We start from the raw sequence: 14879 nt of genomic DNA on the forward strand, positions 1-14879 counted from the left end.
CTAAATCTTGGAAGCAGCCTGTATATCCATCAACAGATAAATGGATAAAGAAAATGTGGTATTAAACTACATGGAAAGTACTTTAAAGAATCAACAACTGGGATCTCTTCTTATTAAAAAGTTTTTGCATTTCAAAAGAAATCACCAACAAAATGAAATGAAAATCTACACAACGGGAAGGAATTTTAGTCAGCAGTTCCTCAGACAAAGGCCTTATATCCAGAACACATAAAGAATTGAAAAACATCAAGCCCCTCAAACTCAAAGATCCTCATAAAAAATGGGCATCTGAGATGAACACACATTTCTCAGGTGAAGATATACAAACTGCAAATAAATACATGAAGAAATGTTCACCATCACTGGTCATTCGAGAAACGCAAATTAAAACAGCATTGAGATTTCATCTCACCACGGAAAGAATGGCTGCCATCAAGAAATCAACCCATAACAAATGTTGGTGAGGCTGTGGGGGGAAAAAGGAACACTGCTCCACTGTTGGTGGGAGTGTAGACTGGTGCAGACACTATGGAAATCAGTATGGAGACTCCCCAAAAAACTAGGATTGGAAGTTCCATTCAATCCAGCTATTCCCTTCTTGAGTATTTTCCCAGAAAAATTGAAAAGGCCATGTCACAGCGATATATGTGCACCCATGTTTATAGTGGTTTGATTTGTGATAGCTAAACCTTGGAAATAACCAAAATGCCCATCAATGGCAGGATGGATGAAAAACATGTGGTATATTTATACAATGGAATATTACTCAGTTGTAAAAAAGGATAATCTTGAGGCCTTTATAGGTAAATGGAGGCAACTTGAGACTATCCTCATAAGTGAAATAAATCAGACACATTTGTAAATACCTTATTGTCTCTCTAGTATAAAAAACAATAATAAAAAACTGAAAGAGTAATAAGATCCAAAATCTATAATAGATATTGTGATAATGAAAGGGAAAGAAAGTGCTCTAAAAAATATAACTGTATGTATGTTTAGCTGTGCAAGATAAATAGCCATACTATTTTTTGTTCATCAAACAGAATGTTTGATTGTCCACTTTTGTGCTTTGATTTGTGACTCTGATTTTGTGATTTAAGCAACTAAGATAACAATATGTAATTTATCAACTAGCTATTTCTTACTTCTTTTGAAATTCTGTATTATTTTTACCCTTTTTCTGTTTTGCTTTTTTTCTCTAAATAAAAAAGAAAATGTGGTGTTTACATACAATGCTATAAAGAAAGATAAATCTGAGTCATTTGTAGAAAAATGGACACAACTTGAGATCATAATGTTAAGCAAAACAAATCAGACACACAAGTTTAAATATCACATGTTCTCTCTCATATAAGGAACTCAAATTATAAATAAAAGGTATATAATAGGAAATTGGAGACAGACCTTTTGTACAAGGGAAAGGGACCGAGACAGAGGGAGGTGGGAGGTAGAGGCGGGAAATGGAACGAAAACAGAATTAAGATGTAATACATCCATGTACCAGTGCCTCATGAGGAATATAATACAGCAAATATGTACTAAAAAAATAAAAATAAAAAAACTTAAAAAAATTACTAACTAAATGAGGGGCTTGGTGTACAGGAAGGGTATGACCAGTGAAGAACAAAACTCTACAGAATGTAGGAATAGCAGGTACCAGGAGCAGCCACTATTCCCCGGGAAGAGAGAGCATCTAAGGAAAGTTCCCCCCAGTGAGAGCCAGACTTTGTTGGAGAGCATTTGACTGGGGCCACGGAAAGGGATGGACCTCGCTGTAACGGCACAGGCTCTGGGATTTGCTCAAAGTAGAGAAAGTGGTTAGGACCCACCAGTGGCACTGCCCTGTGAGGCTGCTTAAGCGCAGGAGCAGGTAGTGGGAGGAGGAGAGCTGCTGGCCTTTGGGTGCTGCTGTCCCGCTCCTGCCTTCCAGAACTAAGTTCTTGCAGGAGAGTCTGTTAAGAGAACACAATCAGTAAACAAAGAACTTTCCTTTCTTTCCTCTCACCTCCTGGCTAATGAAGATCTCTCCATACCTCCTTACTAACAAAGGTCACAAAGAAAAATCTTTAAAGGTTCTGAAATACAGCAAGAGAAATGAAGGCTCTTTCCTTGAAAGAGACAAGGAAATCATAACTGAAAACAAAAGTATACTCTTAAGAAGACTGCAACTTCAATACCCAGTTGATGTCACCCAAGGCAATCCATATGGCTAAGTTCAGGCTCTTTTCCTTCCAGACTCATTGCTCCCCAAATTCTTCAGAAGTACTGAAGTCTATAAATTTGCTTAATTGTCAAAGTAAAAAGGAAGAACCAAATCCTAAGATCAAGGAATTGGTTAAGAGAACCCAAGGAATGCTTAAATCATCCATCTTGGAAAAATGACTTCCACCTGTAACCTAGGTCAGTACCCTCCTGGCAGTGGCCCACCTTTTCCTCGGGTTTCCACTGCCTCACGTAAAACATAAAGATTCATCCCTGTAGGAAATAATGTTCTTTCACTCTTGAAGGCCTAAATTCTAAATCTTTCAGTGTGTGCTTTTTAATTTCTGCCTAATAAAATCCTCCCTGTGCCTCTTACTGACACAGGTAAGTCCTGAAAATTCTTTATCTGCAAAGCAAGTCAGCGAACCTGTGAGCCTATTCTATGAGTAACCTGAGTTAGGTTCCTTATTCCGGCTTCAGGAAACTCTTCAGACCCTGTTTCAGACCTCTTTTCACAGAGCAGGCAGATTCACAGAGTGAATTTGGAACCGAGGCAACATTTACATGTTCTTCAAATGTATTTCATGATGGTGTGAAATTGGCTGGTTTTGAAAATTTAATTTGGTCTGCTTGTTTTGAAGTACATAAGATTGAATTCAGGGGCACTCTATCATTGTTATTTTTTGAGACAAGACTTTCCTAAATTTCCTAGACTGCCCTGGAACTTGTAATCCTCCCCCCTCAGCCTCCTGAGATTACAGATGTGCAATACCATGCCTGGCTTTGGTTATATTTTCTGACACTATCAACTGCTCTTGAAAATTCCACGTAACTCAGTCCTAAAGTAATGAATATCTATGCTTATCCAAAGGTTTCTGAGAATTAAAAGTAAATTTTTATACTCTGTTGTTCCCCCCAAAAAATAATGGGAATGTTTCTTCTTTTTACATCACTGCAGATTTTTTTCTTTTCAGATATTGCTTGGATGTCTCTAGAATTTAAAAACCAATACTTGAAAATTTCCTTGAAAATCTGCATTTTATTCCAGTATTCACTTTGGAATTTTACCTGTGTTATACCAATTTAATTTCTATATATATAGCATTTTGATGCTCAGCCTAAGATTAGTCAAGACCGATGGGCCTCTTGTGTGTGAAATTTTCTGAACCTTCCTCTTGTTCTATAACTCACTGCTTGGGACAACTTTTGCCTTCATTGGTTCTTAACCTGGCTGCAGGTTCTGCAGTCAGGGCCTCACCCTAAGGCAAGTTACATTCTTTAACAGACACTTAAGAAGCTGGGCCTGTAAGTGCCCAAGGGACACCTAAAAGCAGGACAAAGTGGTGGAGCTGTCTTAATCTTACATCTGTCTCCTTTATTAGCTCACAACTTGAGGTCAGAGCCCTGCTCAGCTCTGCATGTAAACTTGGTAAACACTTAAGGAGTATCTATCTAAAAACTGGCAATACTGTTAGGGCACGATTATAATGTAAATACACTTACGTGAAACTTACATACACGTATTTCATCATTGAGAGGTCTCTGACCAAGTTTCTGTTCTGCTGTTTCTGCTGAAGCCAATGGACACTGACAGTGCCTCAAGCCCAGCTGCACACCTCTGATGAGCGCTGAGTCAGAATAATTGTCTATACCCTGGGCTAGTCAAAAATGCCTTTAACTGTGCTCACTCTGTAAGGGCCTCACCCTTGTTCCCTGGAGTGTTTCTACATTGTTATAAACAATTCTTTTTTTTTTTTTTTTTGTCTTTTTCCTTTTTATCAGTACCGGGGATCGGATCGAACTCACGACTTCCCGCTTTCAAGGCAGGCGCTTATGCCGCTGAGCTAAACCTCCAGCCCCAAGTTTTGTTGCAACAAATCTGTTCAAGACTAACTTGCCTGTCAATGTATGACCCAATGCATATAGCCAATTACGTAATGTTGTATCACTTGCTTTGTACCTCCCACTTTAAATTCCATATAAACTAAGCTCTCTGGAAATTCAGCACTGTTGCCTTATCCCACAACAGTCCTCTGGAGTGAAGATTGAACAGTCCGCCAGTGTAAAAATTAAACGCTGCCTTTTCATCTCAGCACACAGAGTCTTCCTTTTGGTTTGGTTTGGTTTGGCTTGGTAATTTTCCCACAAGATTCATTAGCCCTAAATTTGGCTAACCTATCCCATCTTCCTTCAGGATCAAATTAAACTTCTTGAAACTATATTGTTACTCTGAGAAAGAAAACGCTTTCATGTGGCAGTCTGATTTGCCCAGAGGACAGCACACTGCTGGAGCTGCCCCGCCTCGCCCACCCGCTGGGGGAAGCTGCCTCTCAGAACACAGCAGAAAATCTGACCAGATGCTCCAAGATGACAGCATCTAACATTTGAGTACTTGAAGGGAAAGAAGACAATTGACAGCACTATTTCAAAGAGAGGCATGTAAGCTAGAATTGTAGGGCTTGAGGAAGAGAGGAGTAAAATCAAAGTGGAAAAGGCTTTTTGAAACTGGAAATACTGGTTAAGAAAATCTACTCCTGGTTATTCCCATATATTCCACGAGCACTTTCTTTCTCCCTCTCTTTCTTTCTTTCCCTCTCCTCTTCTCCCCCCTCCCCTCCCCTCCGCTCTGCTTCCTCTCATCCCTTCCTCTCTTCTCCCCTCCCTGCCCCTCTCCTCTCCTCTTTCTTTCCTTCTTTCTTATAGTATTAGGAATTGAACTCAAGGCCTTCACACCGAAATACTTCCACTTCTTTTTTAAATTTTTTTTTTCTGAATGCAACAATGGTTTTTTAAAATACTATAAAGAAAGAGAATATTGATACAATTTTGGCTTACTTTTGCAAGCAAAGCTCAAAAACCATAAGGAAAAAGATAATAGATTTTGTGATATTAAATTTAAAGTTTCCATATAACAAGTGACATTGGAAACAAAGAAGAAATGTTGCAGGCTGGAAGAAAAACATTTGTGCATACAGCAGATGAGTGAACACCCTTGCTAAATAAAGCCCAGCCTCTGTGTGCCTGGGGTGAGGCGCACATGGTGCTCCCTGTGAGGAGACTCTGCCCTTTGCTCTGGCCTGTCAAAACTCCACCGGGTGGTTCAGGGGCCCAGGAAGTGAAGAGATGGAGAGGAGGGAGCTGGTCTTCCTCCAGTTCCACCTGAATAGGAGAATGGGAGCAGGGAGGACTTCAACACCATCGAATACCTCCTCTTCCTCTTGCAGGAGTTCCTGCAAACGTGGCTGTCACTGTTGACAGTGACCTCATTGGCTGCTTTTTCTTGGGGTGGCCTTACACATTTGCATGCTGAGAGTGGAGAGGTGGCACAGGACCTGTCCTGCAAATGTCCTCTTGGCCCAGGAACAGACGACCTAAGTTCTACTGCTCTGGTAAACACAGAAGACAGGGTCAGGCCAGTTGCATGGGGCAGCAGCTGCTCCTGAGCCCCCTCCTCCTCAGACCCTGCCCTGGGGACATGGTGGTGCCATCTCTGGGCCCAGAGTGCTTGTGCCTGTGGGAGAATCTTCTGCATCTCCCTGCCAGATGTTGCTGAGTCCCAGGTCTGTTCACAGGCAATGGGGTGGCCACCCCCTCCGGCCCCCACGACCAGTGCTTCTTGTGCTTCCCACCCTGGAACTTGGGCCTCTGTGCTCTTCACCCTCTATACCACCGACAGCCCCTTTCCAGCCCTGTTAAAGTCTGTCTGCCCTGTTTCCTTCTGGGAGACTCTCCCAAGGCTTTCTCAGGCCTGTGTTTTCCACTGGGGCCCACCCAGTGGGAGTCCTTGTGGCTGGGCTCTCGGGAACCTCTTCTCTGAGAGGCTAGTGAGAGCTGCCTCAGGCTCTGGTCCTGTGGAGTTTTCTGTGCAGGTCCTGAGAGCTCTGTGCACACCATTTTACATAGCAAGGGGATGTGGTGGGCAAGGATGGGGTTCTCCGACTGGGGGCTGCAGGGCCCACGGTCTTCCTGATTCAGTCTCTTTTTCAGGCAGGATCTCACTAAGTTACCAAGGCCAAGCTCAAACTTATGATCCTCTGGCCTCAGCCTCCCAGACTACTGAGATTACAGGCATGTACCACCATGCCTGACTTGCCCTATTGTTCATTCTTATTTATGGCACTTTTGTTATAAGTAAAGAACCAATACTAATACATTATCATTAACTAAATTCTATACTTTATGTTTATGCAGTTTTTACCCAATGTTATTTAGTTATTGTTCAAGATACTGTATTACATAGAGTCGTGTCACCTTAGGCTGTGACAATTTTTCACACCTTTTTTATTTGGAAAGACCTGATGATCCTCAGAATTACTGGTGAATTATTTTGTAGACTGTCCCTAAAGTGGAGTTTGATATTCATGTGGTTAGCATAGGGTTATGGTTTTTCTAGAAAAAGACCACACATTGACTCATATCAAAGATGCATGCAGTCAACATGACTTATCACTGTCGATGTTAATCTCCATCATCAGGTTGAGGCAGTGTTTATCAGGATTCTCCATCGCCAAGTTGACTCTTCTCCCTCTCTAACCTGTATTTTGGACAGGAAGTCACTATACACAGCCCATACTCGAAAAGTAGAACTGTATTCCTCTACTTTTCCAAATATCCTCCAGAATTTCCTTGCTTTTCTCATAGTCTCATAGTCATTCCACATCCATCCCCTAGTGTAGCAATGTTTCCCTTATAACAGATGAATCCCTTGGAAGAAAAATATTCTTTTTTCTCTACCTGTGTTCCACAAAATAGAATGAGTCATCTATTATTGTATAACAAACCACCCCCAAACTCAATGATTTGACTCAGCAATCTGTATTTGTTCACATGCCTACAGATTACCTAGAAGTCAGTTGATGCAGGATGATTTCAGTCAACAGCTCTAGTCAAGGTATCTGGTCTGATCATCTCAGATCTCTGCTCACTGTCTTCATTCTGGAAACTAAGATGGAGGAAACAGCTACCCAGAATGGAAGATTCCTATGGCAATGACAGAATGCAAAAGCACAAACACCTCTGTACAAACGTGAAGCCTCTGTTTGTATCACATTTGCTAACATGCCAAAGTAAATCATTGGGTCACACACAAAATCCCAAAGTCCCAAAATAAGGGGAGGGGAAATACATGCTCCTTTTGTGGGAGGAACTGCAAAATCACATGCAAAGCAAGTGAAGACAAGGAAACACAAAAACAAACAAAAGGAAAAGAAAAATGGGACAATCATTCAGGATAACAAAGATAATACAATAGTTTCCAAGTTCAGTGTAGAGAAGAACCCTTTCTTTGACATTGCTTCAGATTCGGACACCAGCCAGTGAGAATTATTCTCACTGATCTTCAGTCATGGCACTGGAAAGTAGACTTGGTGGAAATTGGGACAGGAAGAGGAAAAAAACAAAAGCAAAACACTACGAAGCTCTGGAGTTCTTTTTAGCACAAGGTAGGCATTCTTATATCAGTGGTGCTCAAGTGCTAGGAATTAGTTTTCCCTAAAAGAGAGCTAATAGTCACTGACTGTCTCTTATGTATCCTAACAACAGCTTTTAAAGCCAGATAATTTTTTTGTTCACAAGTAAACAAATCAAGGGTCAAAACAAGGATTCTCATCAAAGTCTACCTGATTAAAGCAACCCAGAACATTTTTTACCTTGAAATGTAACACAAAGGCATCAGGTTGCTTTTGTTTTGTTTTGTTTTGTTTTGTGGTACTAGGGACTGAACTCACAACCTCATGCTTGCAGGGAGCATGTAGGCGTTTATACCGCTGAGCCAAATCCCTGGCCCTAGGCATCAAGTTTTTACAACTCAGTATAGCATATAATTTTTTGAAAATTTCCTTTAAATAAGAAATATTCCTATTTGATTTCTAATTTAGAAACTTAAAAACTTAGAAATTTAGGAACTGTACTATAAATTAAAAACTGTAGTTTTTAACTTACAAAAATACATTCACATATAGTGTCAAAGTTGTTTGTGAGTTTTTTAAATAGTAATTTAAAATATCTCAATGGGATTACAATATAACTTTTTGGATTATGAGGAGGACTGGAAAATGAATTACAATACTTGGATTACAATATTCAATATTAGGATTACACTGGTCATTAGATTCAACCTGTACTCAAGAAGAGGAGCTTCCATAAAGCCATGAATATAAGGGGACAGAGACCATTAGGAGGCATTTTAGAAGATGGCTCCAAAAGCCTACCAAATTCCTATTCATTAATTTCTAGTATACCTGAAATAGATCTCTAAAATAGTTTTGGGACAAATAGCAGAAACTGATAGAACAGTTGGGGGGGGGGGACCGGAGGCAGCTGAAAAGATAAGAAACATGAAATATAAATAACCTTTATTTTGGGAATATTGGGAGAGACACCCCTGACCCGCTGGGGTGTGGCATCTCCACCCTGGGGCGGCGACCTCTCCGTGAAACAGGTGGAGTGAGGCACATAAGTAGCCTCAGCTTGGGGTGGAATCTAAGAGGGCATTAGGGATGCACAGGTAGCCCATTGGTCTTAGTTTGGTGCCAGGGGCAGATTCCTAAGGGAGGGGGAGATAGGAGCTTCCTGGCTTTATCGGCTACAGTATCCGGCCTGGGCCAAAACCCTTTCAGAAACAAATTGAGAAAATACATTCTCAAGATAAATGAAAACAGAGTCATGTACATTGGCGTGTGCCTATAGTACCAGCTACCTCCAATGAACCATGCTTCCTGGTATTCAGACAGCCCTGCCATATTGAGTCTGGTCACTTCCTTCAATCAAACGAACATGGCCCAAACTCTAGTATCTTCCATGTTGATATTTTTAGGGGCCCTAAGTTACCACATAAAAAAGTCCAGTTGCTCTGCTAGAGGGACCCTGAGAAAAGACCACATGGAGAGGCCACATGAAGCAAGAGAGACCCTGAGACTACTGAGAAAGACAAAGCCCAGTTATACCAGCTGTCTGCCGAGTTCAGCCCTCTTGTCAGTGTGCCAGACATAGGAGTGAAACCATTAAGAATTTTCTCATCCTAGCTGTCAACTAAATGTTACCCTGTTAGAGAGTCACAAGTAACACTAATGTAAGAACTGTCCAGCTGAGCCCCAGCCGACTCAGAAAACTGTGGGAAGTAATATATTACTGTTGTTTTAAGCCACTAAGTTTTGGGGTGGTATGCCAGATGGCAATAAATATCTAAAACAAAATGAATATATTAATTAATAAAAATTGTGTGCCTATTACCTATTAGATATTAAGATCCTGCTGCTTTCTCAACATATTGCTCAATTCTCTTATCATTTTTGGGGGATCATGATGTTCATTCCAGATGTATAGGTCAGGCAGTTAAAAACAGAGTTACTCAAGCATGAAGCAATATACCCCTCTAGACATTCATCCCTTCAGAAAGTCAAGTGGTATCTGAGGCTTATAAGCAGTGACCTTTGTTGTTCTTCCACTGTGACATACAAACCTCATCATTTTCCACATGTTCTGGCATGCACAAGTTAAGTAGCAAATCCAAAATTTACATGCAATTTATGCCCAACTTCAGGTCAAATGTACCATACATGTACACACCTGCTTCCTAAGACATTTTTAGCATCTAAATCAGTAATTCTTAACTTGTGAGGGTGATTGGGTATGCCCAGCACACACAGGACCAGGGAGGGCCAAGACCAAATCTGATTTCTCTAATAAAAGTGTTGAAAGTCAATTTTAGGTTGAGAAACAGTATTACTTACACAAACAGCCTAAGGCATTAGCTCTTCATGATCCTTGTCACACACACCAAATAGACAAGAATATAAAAGGAGGCTAGATGATTATCACTTGAGTTGTGGGGTAAAGTACTGCTGAGAAGTTGACTCTAGACAGCAGCTGAGTGGTTTTATACTCTCAGGAAGGTGGAGCATAACGCTTTATCCCTCCACAGAGCCCAACAGAATAGGGAAGCAAGGGAAATGGCCTGAATGCAGCTCCTCACATGATTCCCATTCTCCTGTGTTTTAGGAGGGTCACAGGCATTCTACAAGGACCCACATGTGCTGCTGCACAAGTCTTTGCCTGTACTGTCTGTGTGTATCCATAAAATAAAGTCACCTGGATGCCATGGGAAGGCATTCTCTTACAATGGACACCCTTGATTCTTTAATGAAAAGTAAGAATCCATTCACATAAAAATTCACACACACTTGAAACGTTTGTCTGTTCTCTCAAAGACTTCATAAGTCTCCCTAAAGCATCTAGGGATCTTGTGCTTCCCAGATCAAGAAGTCTGATCTAAAATGAATTCTTTAATTTTTTTTTTTTTTTGCAGTAGCGAAGACTGTAAACAGAGTGTTCACATTGACCTATATGCAAAGCCTTTTTTGTAGTTTTTACTTAGACACAAGGTCTCTCTAAGTCACTAAATTGCTTGCAATCTTCTTGCTTTGGTCTCCTGAGTGATATGATTACAGGTGTATGTCACCACTCCCATCTTTCTTAGAGGATTCTTTTTTTTTTTTTTTTTTTTTTTTTTTTTGTACCAGGGATTGAAACCTTGCGCTTTCAAGGCAGGCGCTTATACTGCTAAGCTAAATCCCCGGCAGTGGATTCTTAATTGAAAAGATTTTCTTGCCCTTTAAGGAAGAAGAAGGAGAAGGAGGAGGAGGAGGAGGGGGAGGGGAGAAGGGAAGGGGGAGGGGGAGGACTTGTATTGAAGTAGAAAGACTTGCTTAAAATCTTCATATCATAAGAAACTAGATTTTAAAAGTTTTTAGTTGGTCATGGTCAGCAGGCTCCTAGGCAGAAACAGCATAGTGAAAAGGCCTCACAGTGGGAAGGAAGCTGCTTACATCATGGCAGCCAGGAAGCAGAGAGAGAGAAGGGAGGACACAGGGACAAAAATACACCTTTCCAGGCCACCAGCTGGCCACCTCCAGCCAGAGCCCACCTCCTAACAGACATTCAGCCACTGACCTCATAAATGAACAAGTCCACCGGTGAGTGTAGCACCACCACAATCCATTCACTTTCCTAAAACCCCACCTCTGAATACACAGACTTTGGGAGGACGTGTTACATCTACACTATAGCAACAGCTTCAAGGAAGTCATATTCTGCCTTAGGTTTCTCAACTATAAAATAATAATTTATGTCTGACAGTATTAATTAGAAACTTAGAAATTGGTGAGTTCAATTTCATGGAACAGAAGCTTCAGTAACAGTGGCTAAGCCTTAAGGGTTTGTCTTTGTCATTGGCATAACTGACGTCATCTTGAGCCCTGCATTTAACTAGTGCCCTGTATTTGACCCAGGACAGGGTATAAGTCCCATGAGAAAAGCAGAATGAGCTTCATCCACAGGAGAAAACCTGCTCAACAGAAGAAGCAGGTTACAGGTGTCGATCAAAAATTAATGTAAGATTCTAGCTAAATTGTTTCCAGCAGGATGTCTTTTGTGGTTCTCTATTTTAAAAGCTCTATAACTTTGCAGTTTGGGGCCACTTGTTTGGACTCTGAAATGAGGGAGTCTATGTACCAGTGGCCCTGAGCTCAGTTAATTAAATTTCAAATTTATCAATTTGGCTGCTTGGATGCCTATTTTGTCGTTCACAAACCCACCTCAGTCATATAATGAGAAGTCTGGAGACAGATGCTTGTTTAGTAGCTTACAAATGAGAGTGCTCTAGACTTTTGTTAACTTTTTCTCATTTTGGCAAGAGTTGTTCCAGGTTCACCTGTAATGTTCATGAGTAGGCAAACGGCAAGGAACAGTTGAATCAGTCTCCATTTAAAATATTTTTCTGTTCTGGATGGTTACCTAATAACTTCTACAAGTAGTAGTTGTACAGCCTCCTGCTTCCACGGGAGCTTAGCATACGAAGGTTTAAGCAAGAACCATTGCCACCCTGAATGAAATCACAGACCTGCACAGAGCTGGAAAGAAAATGAATATCATGGGCAGCAGGTTGTCTCTGACACACTTCTTACCTATTTCTCAGTTGAGAGAGGACAGTAATTATAAGATATTGTTGCTCAAAACACAATAAATAGTTATCATATGTAAATCACCAAAATCACCTTGGAAATAATAATGTTAAATAAAAACAATCCTAAAAAAATAAGAACATTCCTATAAAACACAACTCACAAACCCCTAGATGTTTTCTCCTCTATGTGACAACCACGAGAAGATACTTACCGAGAACAGGGGCATGGAAAATATTCCAGCTCCAGGATTTCATAGCGAGTGTTCCCTTAGAACAGTGGCCCACGTGAAAACTTGCTGACCAGTGATTGGGTATATTGTCAAAGCACTATGAGCCCTGTTACACATGTATCAGTACTTACTAAACCTACCTAACTCATCTTACTGATTACACATTTGTTTTAGTTACTGTCTCATTGCTGAGACACAATACCTGACACCCACAATTTAAAAGAGGAGAGGTTTTATAGAAGATGACTTGGACAACTTTCCTTGAACGCAGAACAGTTGCTTCAGCATTAGCTAAACTGAGCCTTATCTCCATGTGCTGACATGTACAGAGCTGGCTAAGCTATTTCATTCTCTGTTCAGTTGGTTAAGCAATGTAAATAGGGCTGGCTGAGGTACTGATGTATGATCTTTGAAACCAGCTGACAGTCTCCTGTTTCCTTGCCTGTGTCTCCTTATAAACAGTTGAGCACAGTGGGATGGCAGAGCCACATAGCTCCAGGAATGTCAACTGGGTTTGAGCCTCAGAATGAGAGGCTGTGACTTCCCAGGACACAAAAGTTTACATATCAGAAACTGAAGCAACAGACCCCTAACATTCAAATGCTACCCCAACTGAGTTATGCAGATTGGTCTTTCTGCATATCCTTCTCTCTGCATATTGCAGGGGTTTTTTCTAGTCTCTTCAGCCTAGCTCAGAGTCTCATATAATTCCCACCATGCACACTGTCACTCATCCTCAAACCACTCCCTTCTTCATGAATTAATAAATTCTTGAATGAGGTGCTGGGGCAAGGCCTTTGTTCTGTGAATCCTCACCTAGATTGGACTCAGGACCTCTTGGCTCCCCCATAACTATATGTTTTCATGTCTTTTTTCTTGCCATGGATTCTCTGGAGGTGGTAGATTGGAAATAACTTGACAGGATTCCAATAATGTTTCAACAGGCTTACAAATATAAATTTTCTGGGTGGGAAAAGAGATTACAATAAGGTTTATTCTGGCTAACATTTTGTAGAGATTTCAGTCCATAGTTGTCTGACTCCAAGGCAGGGTAGCGTGGCAGAGGTGAATATCCCGTACAAGTCAGCACCAGGGGGCCTATGGGTCTGTGATGGAAGGCTGAAGAGGCTATGCCAGAAGGTTAAAGGATCTGAGACAGAAGTCAAAGTCCACACTGAGAGCCAAGAGATGATGTCCAAGTCGAAGGCGAAGACTACATTTCTTCTGAAGAATGGAACCTTATCCATCCTTCCTTCCTCCCTTTTATACCATCTAGGCCATGAGCCACCCTACGATGGATCTTCTACATTCTAAGGTGTAGAATTGCTGAGCCAGTTTAGTTAAGTTGCTAAATGTCTCAATTGACACAGTCAATCAACCACAATAAGTATCATGCCCTCATGATCCAATCACCTCCCAAAAGCTGAGAGGGGGGCATCTAAACATAAACCATAACAATATTTAATTCAGACACCATCTCCTTCCAAAAACTCCATCTGACCCATCCCTCCTTCTGGGCACCCGTAGTTCTAAACACATGTTATGACAGTAGCTCTCAAGTCACTGTGTGCTGAAATGGCCTTTTTGTCCCATTCCTGCCTATACTTCTTTGAAATTGCACCAGAACTTTCAGAGGTCAGAGATCTCTTTACATCTTCATATTCTCAGTGTGTAGGCACACCTGCTATGTAAAGCTTCTCAAGTGGCTGAAAGAATGAATGATGAATCAATAAATGAAATGGATATATACATACTATGATCTTCAAGAGATAAAAAGTGCTAGTGTTGAAAGTGACAGCTGACTGACAGATTAACATTAAACAAAGAATATCCATGCCTAAATTATTGTGGTTTCCATTCTCAGGGATAAATGTAGAAGCCAAAGATACCAAGATCCGACATCCTGTATGTATACTGTTTATTGGATATTGGCATGATATTCCCAGGGATCAGAACAATGTCATGGACATCTAAATTTTATTGCTCTTGCTTCTTCTGAAAATCTTAAGCTATGTACACGTTCAAGAAATTACAATACATAGGTTTATAATAAGAAAACTACTACCAATATGCCCTGTCCTGGAGCAATCATATAAATCACAAACTCTTTCTCTTAGTTGTATTGTCCAGGCCACTGGGCCAGCCGAAGTTTCTACCTGAGGAGGCCTGATTTTCCATGCACAGAACATGAATCCTGTGTCTTATAGCTGTTTTCCAGAGTTCTTTTCTTTTTTCCCTCCTTCCCTTCCTTATTTTGTTCTCTCTCCCTCTCTTGCCCCTTCTTTTTCTCCTTTTTTTTTAACCTGTGGAAGCTCAATATACACACAAAAGAGGAATAAATGTAATAGGTCCTGGAGTTTTTACAAAGTAAACACAGTCATAACCACACCCATATCAAGAACAGAACATTGTTAGCAACCCAAAAGCCCATTCCCTCTTCTTTCAGTCATCTCCCTCTCCCAAAGGAGCTATTTTCCTAAATATTA

This window comes from Cavia porcellus, unplaced genomic scaffold (genome assembly GCF_034190915.1).
Source record: "Cavia porcellus strain 051 isolate PalLab524CR breed Dunkin Hartley unplaced genomic scaffold, mCavPor4.1 scaffold_11, whole genome shotgun sequence".
In the NCBI taxonomy this organism is placed as follows: Eukaryota; Metazoa; Chordata; class Mammalia; order Rodentia; family Caviidae; genus Cavia; species Cavia porcellus.